The sequence below is a fragment of the Syzygium oleosum genome, unplaced genomic scaffold (assembly GCF_021117445.2).
Source record: "Syzygium oleosum isolate NSW1041296 unplaced genomic scaffold, Sole_v2.1 Sole_v2.08, whole genome shotgun sequence".
Taxonomy (NCBI): domain Eukaryota; kingdom Viridiplantae; phylum Streptophyta; class Magnoliopsida; order Myrtales; family Myrtaceae; genus Syzygium; species Syzygium oleosum.
In genome coordinates this window covers 6,360,751-6,379,160 of record NW_026607492.1, presented here as the reverse complement: position 1 = coordinate 6,379,160, position 18,410 = coordinate 6,360,751, and the positions used below count along the sequence as shown (strand labels likewise).

Below are 18,410 nucleotides of genomic sequence, written 5' to 3'. Positions count from 1 at the left end.
TGGCTTTAGGCTTTTTAGGGGTTAAATGTGTCTCTTAAGTTTTGGGCAATTTCGTGGGTGGGCCGAGTTGGGTGTTTTGGGCTAAAGGTTTATTTAGTCCTTTATTCTTAGTGGGCTGGGCTTGGGTATTTTTATTTAGAGTTAATATCACGAAAAACCCCAAACTGGTATAACTGTGACAATTTTACCCCAAACTATTTTTTTTACCACAAAAAATCCCAAACTGGTACATTTGTGATAAATTTACCCTGAACTATTTTTTTTATCATCAAAAATCCTAAACCAGTATACTTGTGATAATTTTACCCTGAACTAAATTTTTAATATTATTTTTTATTTTTTCGACTTTTTTTATTTATTTTTTATTTTTTTCTTTTCTTTTCTTTTTTTCCTTCATCTTCTTCATCTTCAACCTTTGGCTGGTCGTCGGTCCAGCGACCGGCCAGAGGCAGAAGCCAGCGAGGCTCGACCTCGCCGTTACTAGGCGAGTTCAAGCCTCGCCAGATCTGGCGAGGCTCAAACTTGACGGCAACTGGCGAGGTCGGTCTCGCCCTACAACAGTGAGGTCGACCTCGCCCAGCGCTAGCAAGGTCGAGCCTCGCCAGCGGCCAGCGGGGTCGACCTCGCCGGCTTCCGCCTCTGGCCGGTCGTCGGTCCAGCGACCGGTCAGAGGTTGAAGATGAAGAAGATGAAGGAAAAAAAGAAAAGAAAAGAAAAAATACAAAAATTAACAAAAAAATTCGAAAAAATAAAAAATAATATTAAAAAATTAGTCCGGGGTAAAATTGTCACAAATATACCAGTTTGGAGTTTTGGGTGGTCAAAAAAATAGTTCGGGTAAATTTGTCACAGATATATCAGTTTGGAGTTTTTTATGATCAAAAAAATAGTTTGGAATAATATTGCCACAGCCGTACCAATTTAGGGTTTTTCGTGGTATTAACCCTTTTTATTTAATTGTTTTATTTGGGTTTTAGGGGATTCTGAATTGGGCCTTCGCGGAGCCCACCTTGAGGTGGACGAGCGGCGTGCCCGGGTCAGCTTCGACCCGGATCCGTTTTATATTGTTATAATATTATAATATTATTTTAATATTAAAAAATAATTTTTAATTAAAAATTAAAAAAATTGAAAATCAAAAAATAATATTTGGGCTTTGGAATTGTCCCTTCTTGCTCTTTTTGTGTGATTAATGCCATGATTAATTGCACGTTGCTTGTTTTACGTATTTTTTTTGTGTGTAAAATGTAAGTATTATAAAGAAGATGAAGAACAACAGCTTGCCAGTATTACAATAGAGCTAATAGTTCAAAAAGATGGAGGTAGGAAGCCTCCATATAGTAGCCAAAGCAACATTTGTTTGGGAAGGTTTAATTTTTTTGGAAGAGCGAAGCTCTACCTCTTACATTTTTACACACGTTAGCTAGAATAATATGGATGTCATATGACTTGTTTTGAAATCGCCTACGGTTGCGCACGTTTTAACTATGTGTTTTATTCAACTTTGCATGTGGTCAATTAGAGAGATGTTAGGCCGTTGATTGTGCTTTTTTTTATGCATAATTTGTTACATCTTAGCATGGTTAGGATTAGAACTTAGAATCCATAATTGGTAAAACTGCTGCATGAACATGTTAGGTGGTGATTGAACAAGGTTAGGTACCGAAAGGGCACTAGTTGGTTAATTAGTGTAATCAAGTCCCCGAACCCTTTGAATCTCTGGTTCATAAAAGTGAAGCAATTCTGCCATGGTTTACTTGGGTATCTAATTGACTCACCGAAAACTGATTAGTGACGACTCCTAAATGAAATTGATTTGCATGTTAACAGCTTAAACCTTAAGTCGCGAGTTGGTGTGGGCTTGGGAGAGCCCAAGTTAAGTCCTAGGTTTAGACTTAGCAATCCATTAGCCAAACCTCCTAAGTGGCGAGACCAGTTAGGGGAGGTCGCAAGAAAGTAGGGCGTGAGCGTTTCGGTATCGGGGATGACTTTTTAATAGTGTGAACTTTTTTACATGAGTTGTGCATAGTTGTGAAGCTATTGTGACCATATAACATTTTTATCATATATTTATGTATGTATTTATTAATGTATATATTTTGATATCAAGTTGAGATTTGGTTATGTTGAGGCTTCGTCCTTTAATGAAAGGACAGCCGTGTCATGTCCTTGTTCTTGTTGAGTTAGGGGTATGACATTTGTTGGTATCAAAGCATAGGTTATAATCTTTCTAGGTATAGATATGAGACGTTATGAGATTGTGTGATAGATTTTAATGTGTTAGTCTTTTAGATACTAAGGAGTAGTTCATTCTTGGGTACAGATAACCATGAGTTCTGACTCGGAGACACTTGCCTCACTTCGTAAGAATAACAAAAGCAAGCTAGTCATTATCCCCAACACCAGAGATATGCCTCAACGTTCTTGAGGTGAGGCTTCAACAAAGAGACCGGAGAACCACAATAAGAGTTTTAACTCACGGGAAGCCAAGGAAAAGTCCCAAGAGCTTATTACCCTACTGATTTCGCTCAAGCGATAATTCATTGCTATCGTCAGGTGAATGAATTAAGTGAAGGTGGCACCACTGACTCATGCACCTTCGCACAGATTAGAAAGGCGGACCCACCTGAGTTTGATAGGAAGTTGGATCCTCTCAAGGCCGATGGTTGGATTAGAAGTATGGAGGGAATATTTAAAGCAGGAAATGTTCATGACGATCAAAAGGTCAACTTTACCACTCGATACTTCAAATGCGAAGCTACTTGTTGGTGGGAATGGACTAGATTTGCCCTTGAAGGTAATGATGCAATCATTTCTTGGAAAGACTTCGCTGAGGCGTTCAATGCCAAATTTTTCCCTGAGTCATTCCAAGTGAAGATGAGGAGCAACTTTGTAAATATATCCCAAGGTAGCTCAATGGTTATGGAGTACGCGACCTGTTTTAATCAACTGAGTAGATTCGAGGAAGATGCAAGGAGAAACATTTTCAGTGAGGGCTTCGACCCAACATTCGTAGCATTCTCGCACATTTTGTATCGACAACATACAAATATGTCTTGGATCGAGCGATTAGGGCAGAGCAAGACATGTTGAAGAGCGGCACACAGGGTACACCTTTGCAAAAAAAGGTTTAAGCCCAACTGGATTAGTGGTAGCAGTAAGCGAAAATGTTTTAACTAGCCAGAAAAGCCTAAGATTCTAAGTACTCAGGGCTTTTGTACGACCTGTGGGAGGCATCATTGTAACATCCCCAAATGGAACCGAGATGACCGAAGGAAAAGGCCTTGGAAATGGTGTATGAACCGATCCGAGGGTCGGTCATGGATTGGTCAGTATAGACGAAACGGTATCTAAAGGATCGGTCATGGTTCAATCGAAGGATCGTCCATGGATCGGCTAAGGGATCGCCAATGAAATGACTTTTTGATCACGCAAGTCGATTAGAATTATTCGACCATGAATCGATCCCTCATCCATGCGTCTCGTCCATACGCATGGCACGCTGCTCGTGTGGCCCGGCCTTGCGCCGGCACGCCGTCCATGCGGCCCGGTCCCGTGCCCATGCACTCGGCCCTGTGGCCAAGCGGCAGGCTCGGTGCTCGCATGGCCTGGCCATGAGCCCGGCCTTGCGCCCAAGTGGCCCGGTTATGTGCCAGGCCCTGTGTCGGTCAGGTTTATCCAAATAAGTTCAGTACTTGGTCGTTCCAGATTTTGGTTCAATATCACTTGAACATTAGTTGGCCCCGAACCTCGGATTTCTAAATGGGACGGTCAATCCTTTAAGGCACCTAAAACCTTGATTACCTTAGTTCTTTGCCAAGCTAGATTTATTGAAATTTGGTGCCCAAAGAAGGAAGTGCCAATAGAACTAAGCAAGGACCCAATTATTTAGTGTTTCTTGATATAGTCATGTGATCCATGCCTAGCATGCTTCTTGAACAAGAAGACAAGATGACTTGATCATTTGCGCATTATTGCCAACTTCTTGGACAAGATGGTCAATAATGAAGACCAACCCCCAATAATAGAGCTTTGGACCAATAATAAAGTTGTCTTGCATGAGCTAATAATTGTGGCCTCTAGAAAGTGATTCACACCCAAGGAAGAAGCTATGGACTAGAGGACAAATTAGCAACTTCTTTTGGAAGTTGTCTAATAATTGAAATATGGCACCAATAATTGACAACTTCCTTAAAAAGTTATCAATGATAAAGCTTGACCAAGAAAACCCCAATAATAGAGATAGGAATCAGGTGGAAGATTTCAATAATTGAATCTTGAATACCAAAACTACCATTCATGCCCAACTTAGAGGCTCACAGCCAAAGGGAGGAAAAGAGAGAGAGAGAAACCATAATGATTTACTTAGGCCTTAAATAAATTAGTAGGGCCTAATAACCCTAAGGTAGAAACTTGGAGACCAAGTTGGAGATGAATGGTCTCAATTAAAGGCTTGCATAAGAAGCTTAATTATGGCCATAGACTAATGACCCTAAGGTAGAAACTTGGAGACCAAGTTGGAGATGAATGGTCTCAATTAAAGGCTTGCATAAAAAGCTTAATTATGGTCATAGACTTTCAAGGCCTTATCATAATGAAGCTTAGACTTTAGGGGCCTTCATTTATGAATTTTCGGCCTTAGTTCATTAGGACTATGAGTGGACCATACTATAAATAGGCTTGGTCCCCTCTTAGTCTCCTTTTTCTTCACACCATCACCATCCACGCCTACCCCACCAACCGGTTCTCTCTTCCTCATGCCATCATCTCCTTCTCACGTCAATCACCACTTCATTCTCACGTCACCATTTGGTCCCCACAAAATCTCGCTTTGTCGAGTAGAGTAAGTAGATTCCTTAATCTCGGGATAGGATGACCCAATACGTTATTAGCCAGTGTTTAATCTTGAACCATGCTTGGACTTTATTTAATGCGGATTTTGTTTGTATGGTTGTCTATATAAGCAAAGCATGAGTCTAGACACGTCTCGGGCGCGAAAGAGGGCAAGCACGCCTCGTACGCACGCCATGGTGCATGAACCGAAGGAATTCCATGCGTTTGTTGACACGTACATCATGGAAATACCATGTTTTATGTTTGCATGGCAATTGCATTACATCATGAGTGATGTTTGGACGGTGATCACATATTTGCTATTGATCTGCCGTCGATACCCGAGGTGGTAAGGTTGAATGCATGTCTGCTGACGATTGATTCCTATTAATTTGAAATTAATGAATTTACTTATTGAGTCAATGACTCATTCCCCGTTGTTTTTCCCTCATACCCATAGGATGGCGGCTCCTCCGATTTGGTTTGGAACCCCTGTGGAGATGATTGTGGATGTGATTGATGTGATCGATGTGATCGACGCGGTCGGAGAGAGAGCATATCGTAAGGTCATTTCCCAAGTCATGGTTAATGAAGGCCTTGAACAAAACGTTCTGCATGTGTTCAAAACCTGGTATGAGTGGATTGAGGATGGCGGACTGATCAGACCCCTTCGTGGGTTTAATGGCCTGTTCGGCGATGCCCATGGCTCGGCACCTGGGATCGCCGTGGACGGGGCCTAGTCGGCCAACTAGACTTGGGAATGACCGAGCGTTTTTAGGGAAAGGAACTTCTTGGAGGAACTTTTTGAAAAGGAATTAGTAGCGGGGTTAGGTGTAACGCAACTTTTGTTATAGTGGGTATACATGCGTGCATCGACCTGTAAGAAAAGAAAGGGGCATGTAAATAGGCTTGATATGTAAAATATCTAAGTGTCATGTAAATATATGATTTACTCTTGATTTCTGTTTAACCCCGTTGTTTGAATGTTATTGTGATTGTCCCAATTATATGCTTCCGCTTGTCCGTAATTGCAAGATAAAAATTTAATGGGACGTCACAAGTAAGCCACAGGTCACGGTCTTGACCGGGATGTGACAGTCATGGTGGACCTTGTTACCGCAAGACAAGAGCCCGCTTTCTTTGTGAAGAAATGGGACATAAAGTGAGGAATGTCCTTGATGAATGTCTCTAGGGATAATAGAGTGTGTTTTGTATGTGGGCAGCCTGAGCATCTAGCATATGCTTGTTTTACGAGGAAAGACTGCCCCTTCATCTGGTAAGCCCCAAGAAAATCAGCAAAGGCAAAAGACGACCAGGAAAGTTTTTGCCATGACAAAGGAGGATGCAGCGGCATCTAACGCAGTTGTTGCAGGTAATATTCCTATTGTATCTTGATATACGTATGCGTTATTTGATCCCAATGCTATGTATTCCTTTATTTTCACTAACTTCACAAGGCTTGATATGTTACTTGAGCATCTTGAGTATGAAATGCATGTTGATACTACTACTGGTGATGTCTTGATTGTTAACCGCTTGTTCAAGAATTGTTTGCTCCGGATGAAGAATGTAGTATTTCCTGTGGATTTGGTGGAGTTATACGGGATTTCGATGTTATTTTGGGAATTGATTGGTTATCAACATATCATGCTATTAAAAATTGGCAAATTTGCTTAAAAATTAGCTTTACCGCTAGTGTTATTAGGAGGTATATAATGTTTTTCATGTATCCTTATCTTGCCAACTCATGATCATGTGCTTGATTTTACCCTTTTGAGGTTAAATGATAACTTGACTTATGAGGAGCAGCTTATTCGTATTGTCGATAGGAAGGATCAGGTGTTGCGACGACGCTCTATCCCTTACATGAAGATTCAATGGCAAAACCACACCGAGGGAGAGGCCACTTGGAAGCTTGAGCCTCACTTGTTTGATGATTGAGGTATATCTAAATTTCGAGAACGAAATTTTTATAAGGAGAGTAGGTTGTAATATATTGGCCTAAGCCCATCTCATTTACCTTCTTCTTCATCGGCACGTTGAACCAACAGAGTAAATAAGAAAAAAATAAGAGTGAGCACGTTCGTGAGAAGCAAAAGGGAGAGAAAATAGGAAAATGGGGAAAAAAATTTGCACGTTCACAATCTGAAGCCGATTGAATGCCGTTTTGCAACGTCAGGCAAGTGTTTGAACTTATTATTTGTCTAATCGAAAAAATCATCGAAGTTAAAGCTTGAAATTCGAAATTATGTCAATTTTGTATTGCTGCATCCGATTAGGGGGCTATCAAGCTGCGTGTGTGTATATATATATATATAAATGAAAGTTTAGGGTGTTATGAACCTTCATCATTTTACGGATTTTGATTTAAGCTTACGGTTTGCCGTGGCGAAATTTTTAGGTTGGCCGTGTGTTCTGTACAAACTACAAATAGTAACTTCGAGGCTAAGTTTCTTCGGTTTTCAGCTAGTTTTTGGGTCGGCCAAGTTAAGGATTTTGTACTATGTCGAAAGGGCATTCTATGGACCGTAAGTTTGCTTGAAACAGGTATGGTGGAGGAACGAATAAGTTCGTCGAGCGAGCCACGCATAGTGGATAGCAATGGGTATCCGCTATGGGCGAGCTTACCATTGGCGCATAGTGTAACATTTGAGAATTTCGTAACTGATAATAATGCTTTGGTTATAAAAATTAAGTATTATTTAGCATATAATACAAGTTGACTTGTAGGAATTTTAGTAGATTGTTAATCATGTGAGATACGGAAATATATGGTGGAATAAATTTCTCCGTGATCGTAATTGTTACGAGTCCGACGTGTCGAAATTATATCGACGAACGTTGACGTATATGTTAATAGTCAGAATGACGTTAATTAATTTCCATCGCCATAGTTATCGATGGCGTAGGACATTCTTTGAATTGTTCATTTAGTAACCTTCGAATTTTAAGTTCACGAAATTTAGATTTTTCCAAAAGTCCGGTATGGTTATGAATAATTTAGTGGATACCGAAATGATTTCAGACTTGGCTACAATAGACACAAATGTGTCTTGCTCACATACTAATTGATATGCCCTTAGTCTTGGTCCTAATTAATTATTTGAACTATCCACTAATGATTTATAAGCTATGTTAGTATGTTAATTTTGTTAAGAGTGGATGAAGAGCCTCCCCTCTCACGTGGCCTTAAGAATTCCTTTTCAAGTAATAATTACTGAGCCCAAAACATAAAGACACATTCTCTTCTATTCTTGCATGAAATGAACACTAAACCTCTTAAGAAAAAGCCACATGTAAGCTTTATTATTTTTTATTGCATGAAAGAGGACACTTGTTAATTACTATTCTTGCATGTAAAACACCTATTTTCTCTAATATTGCATGAGGTGAGAATTTGTCTTCTTGAGAGAATGACACATAAGCCTATAGAATAGGCATAATTATGTCTATTAATAGTTATTACACCATGTTTTCTATTAACAAAACACTTGGCAAGGAAATCTTCAGATTTTAGTTAGCTTATTACACGTACACAATCACATGCAATCAAGGCAACACTTGCAAACTATTATCAAACTTAGTATAACACCCATTAACTTCTGATGAAATTTTTTTTCTCACAATAGCCAACCACTTCACCTTCATAACTTTAGAAAGCTTTTTCTTTCTACCTATTAGTAATACAACTTTGATCTTTCAAGGGAAAGGAAGGTGAATTGATTTTGGTTGTTCGAAATTGAACTCGAGGTAAGTGAAAACTTTTAGACATTGAGTTAGTTTAAATCTACTCCTCGCTTTGAACTTGGATGATTGGTTTGTGTGACTCGTAGATAAATTAATGACAAGTGGATATGTTGATATATGTTTGTTATTCGGTAGATTTGGTTGAGTATCTACACGTTTAATAAAATCTGAGATACATGTTGGGATATAGTAACATGTTGCTTGTGAAGATAACAAGCTTGATTCGGAAGTCTTAAATGTCTGATTTGACACGTCTAATTTGAAATGTCTGATCTGAAAGTCTAACCCAAAACTCTGTTTCTAAAGTCTGTGAGTATGATTTCAAAGTCAGAAATGTTTTCAGAAGTTTACGTGTCAGAAAACTGTTTAAGAACTTTACATGTCATAAACTGTTTCTAGAATTTTCTATGTTTAAATTGTTCTCAGAACTTTTTATCTCTTAACTGTTTTCAGAACTTTATAATTTTGAACCGTTTTAAAAGTTTTCAAAGTATGATAAGCTGTTTACAAAACCTGATGAGCTGATTCAACGTCTAATGTATTGTTTTCAAAGTCTGACGAATTAATGTTCAGATTTTTGTGCATTTAAGCTGTTTCTGAGGATATTCACGAATGGATTCGATAATTTGAGTATAATCTATGTGCAATTTATTACTCGAGTATTGGTTATCGCATTTCATTGTATTAGGCAATGTTTGATGAAGTGATGAAGTAAGAATATAAGCTGAAATTCATGTAAATGCTTGCCATTGATTGATGTATGAGAATGTTAAAGTTCCGTGACCCCTAAATTATTGGTGACGATGTCCCGTGTGTCAGGATGCTTTGGAGTTGTGATGCCCCGTGTGTCGAGATGCCTCGGGAGTGATCGGGAGGAGGAGTAATGAATTCTAATGCATGTATATAAGTGAAATTATGTGTTGTCACATTGTTATTGTTTGGCACATTATGGAGAGGAAAGTAAAATGTTTACTCATGTGCTAGCATTCATGCTTGTTTTTTATATGGGCACAAATTGTTCTATGTCAGGCGAAGTGAAAAGAAGAGTTTGCTACCTTAAAACTAGATGTTTTCACTTACTGGGCTTAGGCTCACTCTGTACAGTTTTCAGACGTGTAAGATGGACGTGCCACCGCCCGTACGTTTCGGAGCCTTGATATATTTCGAGGCTGATTTTGAGGATGTGATAATACCTGGATCTAATATCGCGTTTACTAAGTGTAGCTCTACAATGTGGGTTGATGTGGGACGGGTGCGTTGGGTTCCCCATCAGTTTGTTGCATGGTACTTGAACCTCGACGGCGAGTTGTTTGGCCCGTATCAGAGTTTTGGTGTAGGCGATGGTGGCGACGTTTCCGAAGGTTGAGGTTGACAAGCTCTAAAGTCAACCGTGTCTTTTGTTCAGGCTGTGTTTTTTTTTTTTTGGGTTATAGAAGTAATGTGAAGATGGGTGAACCTATGTTCCCAGAAGTTTGTATTTAGGGTATTGTTCAAACTTGGGATAGGGTTGTGTAAACGATGTTTAATATAAATGAAGATGCATATGCACGTTAAATATTATTGTGCAATTTTCATTGTGAATGTTGTTTTCTAGAATGACTAATTACGCTTCCGCACGCTAAAAATTAGAGGAGGTTATAAATAATAAAGAACACGTGTTGAGAGTGACGTTCCAGGACATCACATGTAGGTGTTGTTTTATCGACAAATAAACGTAGTTTTGTCGAGTCGTTCGCTAGAATATTGATTTATTCGGTTTTTTATACCCTTTTTCGATTAATTGTTAGGTATTTGAATGCATCGACTCAAGTAACCACTATAGGTTGGTTTTTCGGGAATGGTGGTTTTTCGGCTTTCCCAGGTGAATGATACTTCTCTTCATTGGTTTTATAATAACTCATATCTTGAAATGATAAAATATATATTATGAATTGAAAAAGTATCATATGTTGATAATTTTTTGAAAAGGGGAAAGTGACGTTTAAAGCATTATCCTTGCATAACTTTAGATTGAGCATTTACTGCCTTATTGACTAATTGAAATGGTTTATGAAATGAGTTGCAAAAAGGTTCTGGTGGATGAATTGAGCTACAAAAGGATTTAGGATTTGCTTTTTTGTAAATGGATTTGTGATGTTGATTCTGGATTTGGCTTTGTTGAGGATGTTATTGTAAGTTGGTATTGGGTGCTTGATATTGCTGTGAATCCAGTTGAGGGTTTGTGAGTATGCGCATACTAATCTAGAATATCCCTGTGGGCCGAGCCGGCAATATAGGTAGAGACCTAGCTAAGGGGGAAACTTAGTTGCCTTGTCACTAGACATTATCCTTGATCATAGTTAGATATCATCATATGAAATTGGTCAATGGAATAAACCATTTGCGTGTGCTTTTGATGAGATTGATCAATAGGCTAGACCATTGATACATATTTTGATATTATTGATTGAAATAAATATTTTGCTATGAGTATATAACTCATTTTATTTTTGAGGTTTATTATATCCTGAAATTTTGGTGTGATGAGTTATGTTTGTGTGCCTCAAACATGCATAGTGGATACTCGATCTACTTATAAGAAATGTATTACTCAATGTACCGTGTTAGCTCATTCCTCTCATATTACTTACTTTTAGGTTATCCTGCGAGCCACAAGTAAGGTGTGAGTGTTTCAGTATCAAGGCACAAGTAAGGTGTGAGTGTTTCAGTATCAAGGAAGACTTTTTGGTATAAGTTGTGTATAGTTGTGGAGCTTTTGAGTTTGTTTTTGTTGGAGATATATATAGCTTTTAATGGTTTATAGTGAACTCCGATATTATAACCAGATAACATTTTTATATTTTGATATCAGGTTGAGTTTTGGTTATGTTAATCCTGCGTCATTTGGTGAAAGGAGGTCATGTCATACCCTTGTTCTTATTGAGTTAGGGGCGTGACAACGTCAGTGCTGGCCATGCCACGGATGGCCGGCACGATTTCTAGCTAATTTTGGTCGTAAGGATTATATTAGTAAATTGTCAAAAAATTTAGGATTAAATTAATCAAATTAAAAAATTTATAACTGAATTGGTCTCCTTATAATAAGTTTAGTATTTTTTTTATAATTGTCCCACGTTTATAGGATCATATGCAATTACGTGTATTCTTTAGGATTCGCAAGCAACAATGACACATAGAAAACTCTCAAATTAAATGGTCGGAAATTCAGTCCAGGTTAGAGTACAAAATGCACATGTGCCTCCTTAGGCAATTCAATATTCAACTAAACAAACAGATAAGGCAATTACCTAGATGGGCTTCTCGTTTTCACGGACGAACGGCGGCAAGTCGTCCGACAAAGACGTGGCATAAGCTTTGCTGGTGCGCTAAAACTCGCCGGACAACCTGCAAAAGGAGATTGCAGCGCGGTGGGGGGAATTTTAATAGAGCGGTGGCACGAGCTGGACAGCGAGCGAGGCGCCGGTGCACCGATGTTTGTCGAGAATTGCTGCACAAGGCTGTGACGAAGCTGGTCTGGACACCGCCAGGACTTGACTGGAGGTGCGGCGGCAGTCACTTCATCAAGGAACCTGCAAACTCGCCGGGCTGCTGCGATGGTGCCAGAGGGCTCACTGGACACCGCAACTCGCCGAAGACGGTGGGCTCTTTTTCTTTGATACTTCTCTCGTCTGTTTCGCTCCGAGTATTGTTCACACCATGCATGGTGTACACGAAGCTTTGACGGTGAAGTCCTCCCATGTTCAGGCCGTCTCCTCTCCCCTCTTATAAGATCACGTTCTTCCATTTCAATATGGTTCAGATGGACCGTCGGATGATGATCATCCATTGAAGATGGGCTTCCAGAATGAGATTGGCATCATCATCCATTAAGAAGTGGGCGCCAATGGGAGGTCGTTGCAATCTTTATCTCGAAAGTGCAAATCCGGATTTTCCAAACGTCCACGGCTGACCGTGCACAATCTCACTGCTATTTGAGAGGTCAACTAAATTAAAAAAAGGTCAACAACAAAAACGTAAATATTGTATGATCTTCGAGAGAAAGAAACAGTCAAAGACTACATCTTTATTCATATTTATATCCGAACAATGTATATACTATATAGGAAAGGTAGTATCTATCTAATAAGAAAATTAACTATCTTAATCTCACAAAGAAACCGGCTATTCTAGGAGATAAAAATATATTAAATATTTTTAATAGGATGTGTGTGTGTATATATATTAAATTAAGCAACAAACAAGACATATTCATCGTTTCGAAAGATCTCCTTCAGTTTCTATCTCGAAAGAGAAGAGGGTAACAAAAGACAGATATTCGATGGATCTATCCTCCGAGTCCGAACTCGCCACGGCCAAGGTAGTGTTCTCGGCCGTGGCATCCGTTGCGGCCACCGTGGTGCTCGCCCGCTCCATCGCCCAGGGCCTGCTCCCTTACGATCTCCGGTACTACCTCTCCCTCATCCTCCACGGCTTCCTCGCCCGCTTCTCCCCCAAGCTCACCCTCGTCATCCAGGAGTACGATGGCCTTGTCAGCAACCAAATCTACGATGCTGCGCAGACCTACTCGTCGGACAAGATCTCCCCCACCACGCACCGTCTGCGGGTCGCCAAGCCCAAAGGCGAGAACAACCTCAACATTTCGATGGAGCCGCACGAGGAGGTCGTGGACACGTTCGGCGGGGCCAAGCTCAGGTGGGTCATGGTTTCGAGGAGGATCAAGACGAGTGTCAGAGCCAGCCGAGTGCGGTCCTGGACGACGGAGGAGGACCCGGGCGCTACGGAGTCCGAGGTCCGGTTCTTCGAGCTGAGCTTCCACAGGAGGCACAGGGTCATGGTCTTGGGCACGTACCTGCCTCACGTGGTGGAGGAGGCCAAGTGGTTGAGGCAGGACAAGAAGACGCTGAAGCTGTTCACGCCGCAGGGGAACATCTCTGGCGGCATCCTCTCCAACGCGTGGACCCCAGTTAACCTCGACCACCCCGCAACGTTCGAGACGCTCGCGATGGAGGCGGCAACCAAGGAGTTCATCATGGAGGACTTGAGGAGGTTTGTCGAGAGGAGAGAGTATTATAGGAAAGTCGGCAAGGCGTGGAAGAGGGGGTACTTGCTGCACAGACCTCCGGGGACAGGGAAGTCGAGCCTGGTCGCGGCGATGGCGAATTACTTGAAGTTCGACATTTACGACCTTGAGCTGACAGAGCTGACCCGGAACGCTGAGTTGAGGAAGCTGCTGGTGGCGACGGCAAACCAGTCAATCCTAATGGTGGAAGACATCGACTGCTCCATCGGGTTCCACGGCGGCATGGCCCGGGTGACAAACCCCTTGCCGTTTAAAGCACAGGAGAACCAGGTATGTCTCTTCACTCTAATTATTCAGGAGTTTTCTTTATTATTAAAGCGGGATAATGACACAAACAATCCCTGAACTTTGACTCAATGTGCAATTTAGTCCCTGAACTTTTAATTTGTTCAATGTAGTCCTTGAACTTTAACCTAATGTTCAATTTGGTCCCTGGACTTTTAATTTGTTCAATGTGGTCCCTGAACTTTTAATACGTGTTCAATTTAGTCCCTGAACTATATGAAAATGTTCAATATAGTCCCTGCACTTGAATTAATGGAAGGACTATATTGAACATTTTCAAATAGTTCAGGGACTAAATTGAACATATATTAAAAGTTCAGGGACCACATTGAACAAATTAAAAGTTCAGGGACCAAATTGAACATTAGGTTAAAGTTCAGGGACTACATTGAACAAATTAAAAGTTCAGGGACCAAATTGCACATTGAGTCAAAGTTCAGGGACTGTTTGTGTCATTTTCCCTATTAAAGCGCACTCAGATGTGATTTATAGAAAGAAAGGTTTTAAAATCCCAAACTAATTTATCCCAAACTAATTTTTTTGATAACCAAAAATTCCGAGTCAATATACCTATATTGTCAAAAAATTAGTTTGGGATTTTTTATTTTTCGTGCTATTAACCCTAGGAAAAAAAAACTCTGTTTCCAGCTGCGAAGATGACCATTTTTCACAAAGTTAACTGAAAATAGATCAGAACACGAAGCCAAGTATAGAATCTCACTCACGCAACCCATGATTGTATCTGTCGGTCTTGGTGGTGATAAAGAGCGAGATACGAAGAGAATTGGAGAGTTTCATGAGTAGCTGCGTTTTCAAAGGTCATTGAATCCTCTCAATGTAGATAAATTGGTATATTAATAATACTCCCATCATATCAATTTCGATCCATTCTTTTATTTAATTTCATGTCGTGTCCAGATAAATAAAGGGTAATTGACTTAAAGGATCCGAGTCTCTTTCTTATGTTTCTAAATACAAATTAAACCAAGGGATAGTATGGAAATAGAGAGAGAAAAAGGCATGAACGTAGAAATTTAGTATGCGACATGAAAGGAATATTGAAATCAACAGCCAAGATATTACTAGAGTTAGACAATTTTGGCCACACTAAACTACAAAAGATGTACACAACATGTGGCTGGTTCTTCTATGGGAGTTTCCTGGCAACTTCGATCGGGCAAGGCGTGGATCTATTTGAGACCCCTTTCCAAAAATTCAAGCATTAAGGTTTAATAATGGACCATGAACAGACCACATAAACTTGTCAAATTACACCGATATATCATGTGATTTCTCTTTACCTACATCAAATTTATGTGCTGTATAATCATTGCTTTTGGGGATGTCACAGATCACATTATCAGGCTTCCTCAATTTCATCAATGGGCTCTGGTCGACCTACGGCGACGAGCGGATCATAATCTTCACCACGAACCGCAAAGAAAAGCTCGACCCGGCGCTTCTCCTGCCGGGTCGTATGGACGTCCATGTTCACATGTCTTACTGCACCCCGTGTGGGTTTAGGCTCCTGGCTTCAAACTACCTCGGGATCAAGGATCACGAGCTCTTTGGAGAGATTGAGGACTTGCTCCGCATCCCATCGTCGCGGAGCAGATGATGAACAGGGAGAAGCCCGAAGATGCATTGAGGGACATGATTGAGTTCCTCAAGGTGAAGATTAAGGAAAAGGAGGAGCTGAAGCCAAGAAGGTTGAGCAAGAATTGTTAGCAGAGAAAGAGAAGAAGATATCGTAGGTGGAAGAAAGTACAGAATGTCAATGAGGAGGAGGATCAAACAGGGGATTATGACGAGATTGATTATTATTATTAGCAGCCTTTTTTATTATTATATAAATTGTTATTCGATGAAAATTTTTGTTTCATATTTTCTTGAATAAAAAATACTTTACGTTAGGAGTGTGCAAAGGAACCGGGAACCGCCCGGAACCGGCGGTTCCCATGAGGACCGATCCAGTTCCCGGTTTCAATTTACTAGAACCGGTGAGTACCGGTCCGGTTCCTAATTCTAGGCGTGGAACTGCCCACCCGTCCATCCGGATCGGACTGGTAATATATATATATAATTTTTTAGAAAAATTTCAACCAAAAAAAAAACAGTTTTAGAAAAATGAAAACCATAAAATCCCTAATCTAAAACTCGACTCTCAACTCACATCAACTCACGGTCGCGCTTTTAGCTGTTCATCGCCTCCCTCTCTCACACTCGATCACCTCCATTTACGTGAAACTTGATGGGACCGGTTTCATGGATCCATCCGGAAACCGGACCGGACCGGCGGTCCGATTCCTTGGTGGATCCATGGAATCAACGGGCAATTCCTGATTCTAATTTCTCGGAACCGGTCCTTAGTGGGTGGTTCTATATCGGGAACCACCCATCCGGACCACGCCCACCCTTACTTTATGTAGATGGTATTTTTTTAAAATAAAAGCTTATTTTACACCCCATAAATACTTAAACGTTCATAGGATCGACACCTTCTGTCACCGTTTGATTTGCACCACGCACTTTACCCATCACTGTCGCATCAACTTGGCTGTCGCCGCCCATGTCAGCACTAGCACCACCAATTCCACTATTCTACCGCCACCAGCGTCAGTGATCTGCTTAACGTTCTTCATCTAAATCTATTATGCACTATTTCAATCATATATCAATAATGTCAAATAGTCAATATTTGCACTAACTTAATTGATTTGCTTTAGAATTCCGTTTTTGTTCATGGTTTAAATAGTTTTGATTGATTCAAATTTCAGAGGAGAAAGTATCAAAAAAATCATGAACTTGTTATATGAGTACTAATTCAATCATAAACATTTCAATTAGATTAATTTAGTTATGAACATTTTGTATTTGTGCCAATTTTGACCGGAAATCACTGACATGGACGATGGCCATCCTACGTAGCATAACCCGCACTAATGTAGACAATTTTTTAAATTTTTTTTAAAATTTCGAAAATTTATGAATTTTTTCTTTTTTTCTTTTTTTTTCTTTTTTTCTTTTCTTTCCTTCCTTTTTTTTCCAATCTCGTGGGCCGACCATCGCCAGCCACAAGCAAGGGCTAGCAACCCTCGCCAGCCACATGCGAGGGCGCCAGGCCCTCGCCTAATTCCAGGCGAGGGTCGCTGGCTAGGCCTATCAAATGGGTGGGTGGGTCGGGTCGAGTTTGGGTCAGGTCATAAATGGTCCGACCCAAATTGACCAATTAATCCATTTATGACCCATTTATGCGTAATGCAATTTTCTTAACCGATACTCGACCCGACACATACCTAACACATACCCGATCAGACCCATATTGCTAAAACACTTATATATTTAATTAAATCTAGGAAAATTCATACTCAAACTGAGATGAGTGCGCGAAATGAGTGAGCGTAAGTTTGAGTAATGGCGAGAGAGATGAGTTGAGTTTAAATCAGTTGTAAACCCATTTACGACCCATTTACGACCCATTTATGACCCATTTAATACTAATATTAGACTTCTACCCATTTATTACCCATTTACTAAATATAACTAATCCATTTGTGATCCATTTACTAATATATGGGTTAAGAAATGGGTTTATAACCCATTTTGACAAGTCTATCGCTGGCCCTCGCCTGTGGTTGGCGATGGTCAACCATGACCTCACCAGCCCACAGTTGGAAAAAAATTGAAGGAAAGAAAAAGAAAAGAAAAAGGAAAAAACAAAAAAACGTAATAAAAAAATAAAAAATTGTCCATATCAGCTTCGATCATCCCATGTCGGACGGCCGTCGTCCATGTTAGCGATTTCTAACCAAACTTAGCTGGATGGATTCAATTGTCACAAATACAAAATATTTAGGACTAAATTGGTCAAATTGAAAGGTTTAAGACTGAATTGATACCAATGCAATATGTTTAGGACTTTTTGATATATTTCTCGATTTCAGAGAAGACAAAAGGTTAAGAAAAAGGCCAGATGGACCCAAATTCAATTAAATCCATTCTTTCCAATTTAGCATTTGGGAATGTAATGGCTGCCTCGCAATTAACCAAAGATCTTCTTCCTTAGAAGGTTCATTTTTTTCTTTTTGAGTTTGTCGTTCGTTGCCATGTTTCCCTACATAAATTGTAGAATGAAAAGAAGTTAACGTTAATTAGAGAGAAAATGAAAAGGCAATTAGAAATACGAATTAAATGAGAGAGAGAGAGAGAGGGGAGGGGAGGGGAGGGGAGGGTGGGGGCGGCTGCGGACTTTAAAGTGACTCGCGTGGACATCGAACGGAATGTGGCTGATCTAAAGATTAGAATCCGCCGGCCCAGCCAGGCCTATGCGACCTGGACGACGTGAAAATCACTCGGCAGAGAGAGGCCATCCGAACCCGCTGTCGGCTAGCTCGTAGATCAGAAACCCCGGAAGGTCCCCGAGCCCATGGTTCAGTTCACAGAATCGTCGGTGTGCTTGGTTTCC

General features: G+C 40.4%; 1 pseudogene; it reads left to right on the top strand.

The window, feature by feature from the left end:
• The first annotated feature begins 12,898 nt into the window (after positions 1–12,898).
• LOC115686031 (AAA-ATPase At3g50940-like) lies at positions 12,899–15,775 on the top strand (annotated as a pseudogene).
• The last annotated feature ends 2,635 nt before the right edge of the window (positions 15,776–18,410 follow it).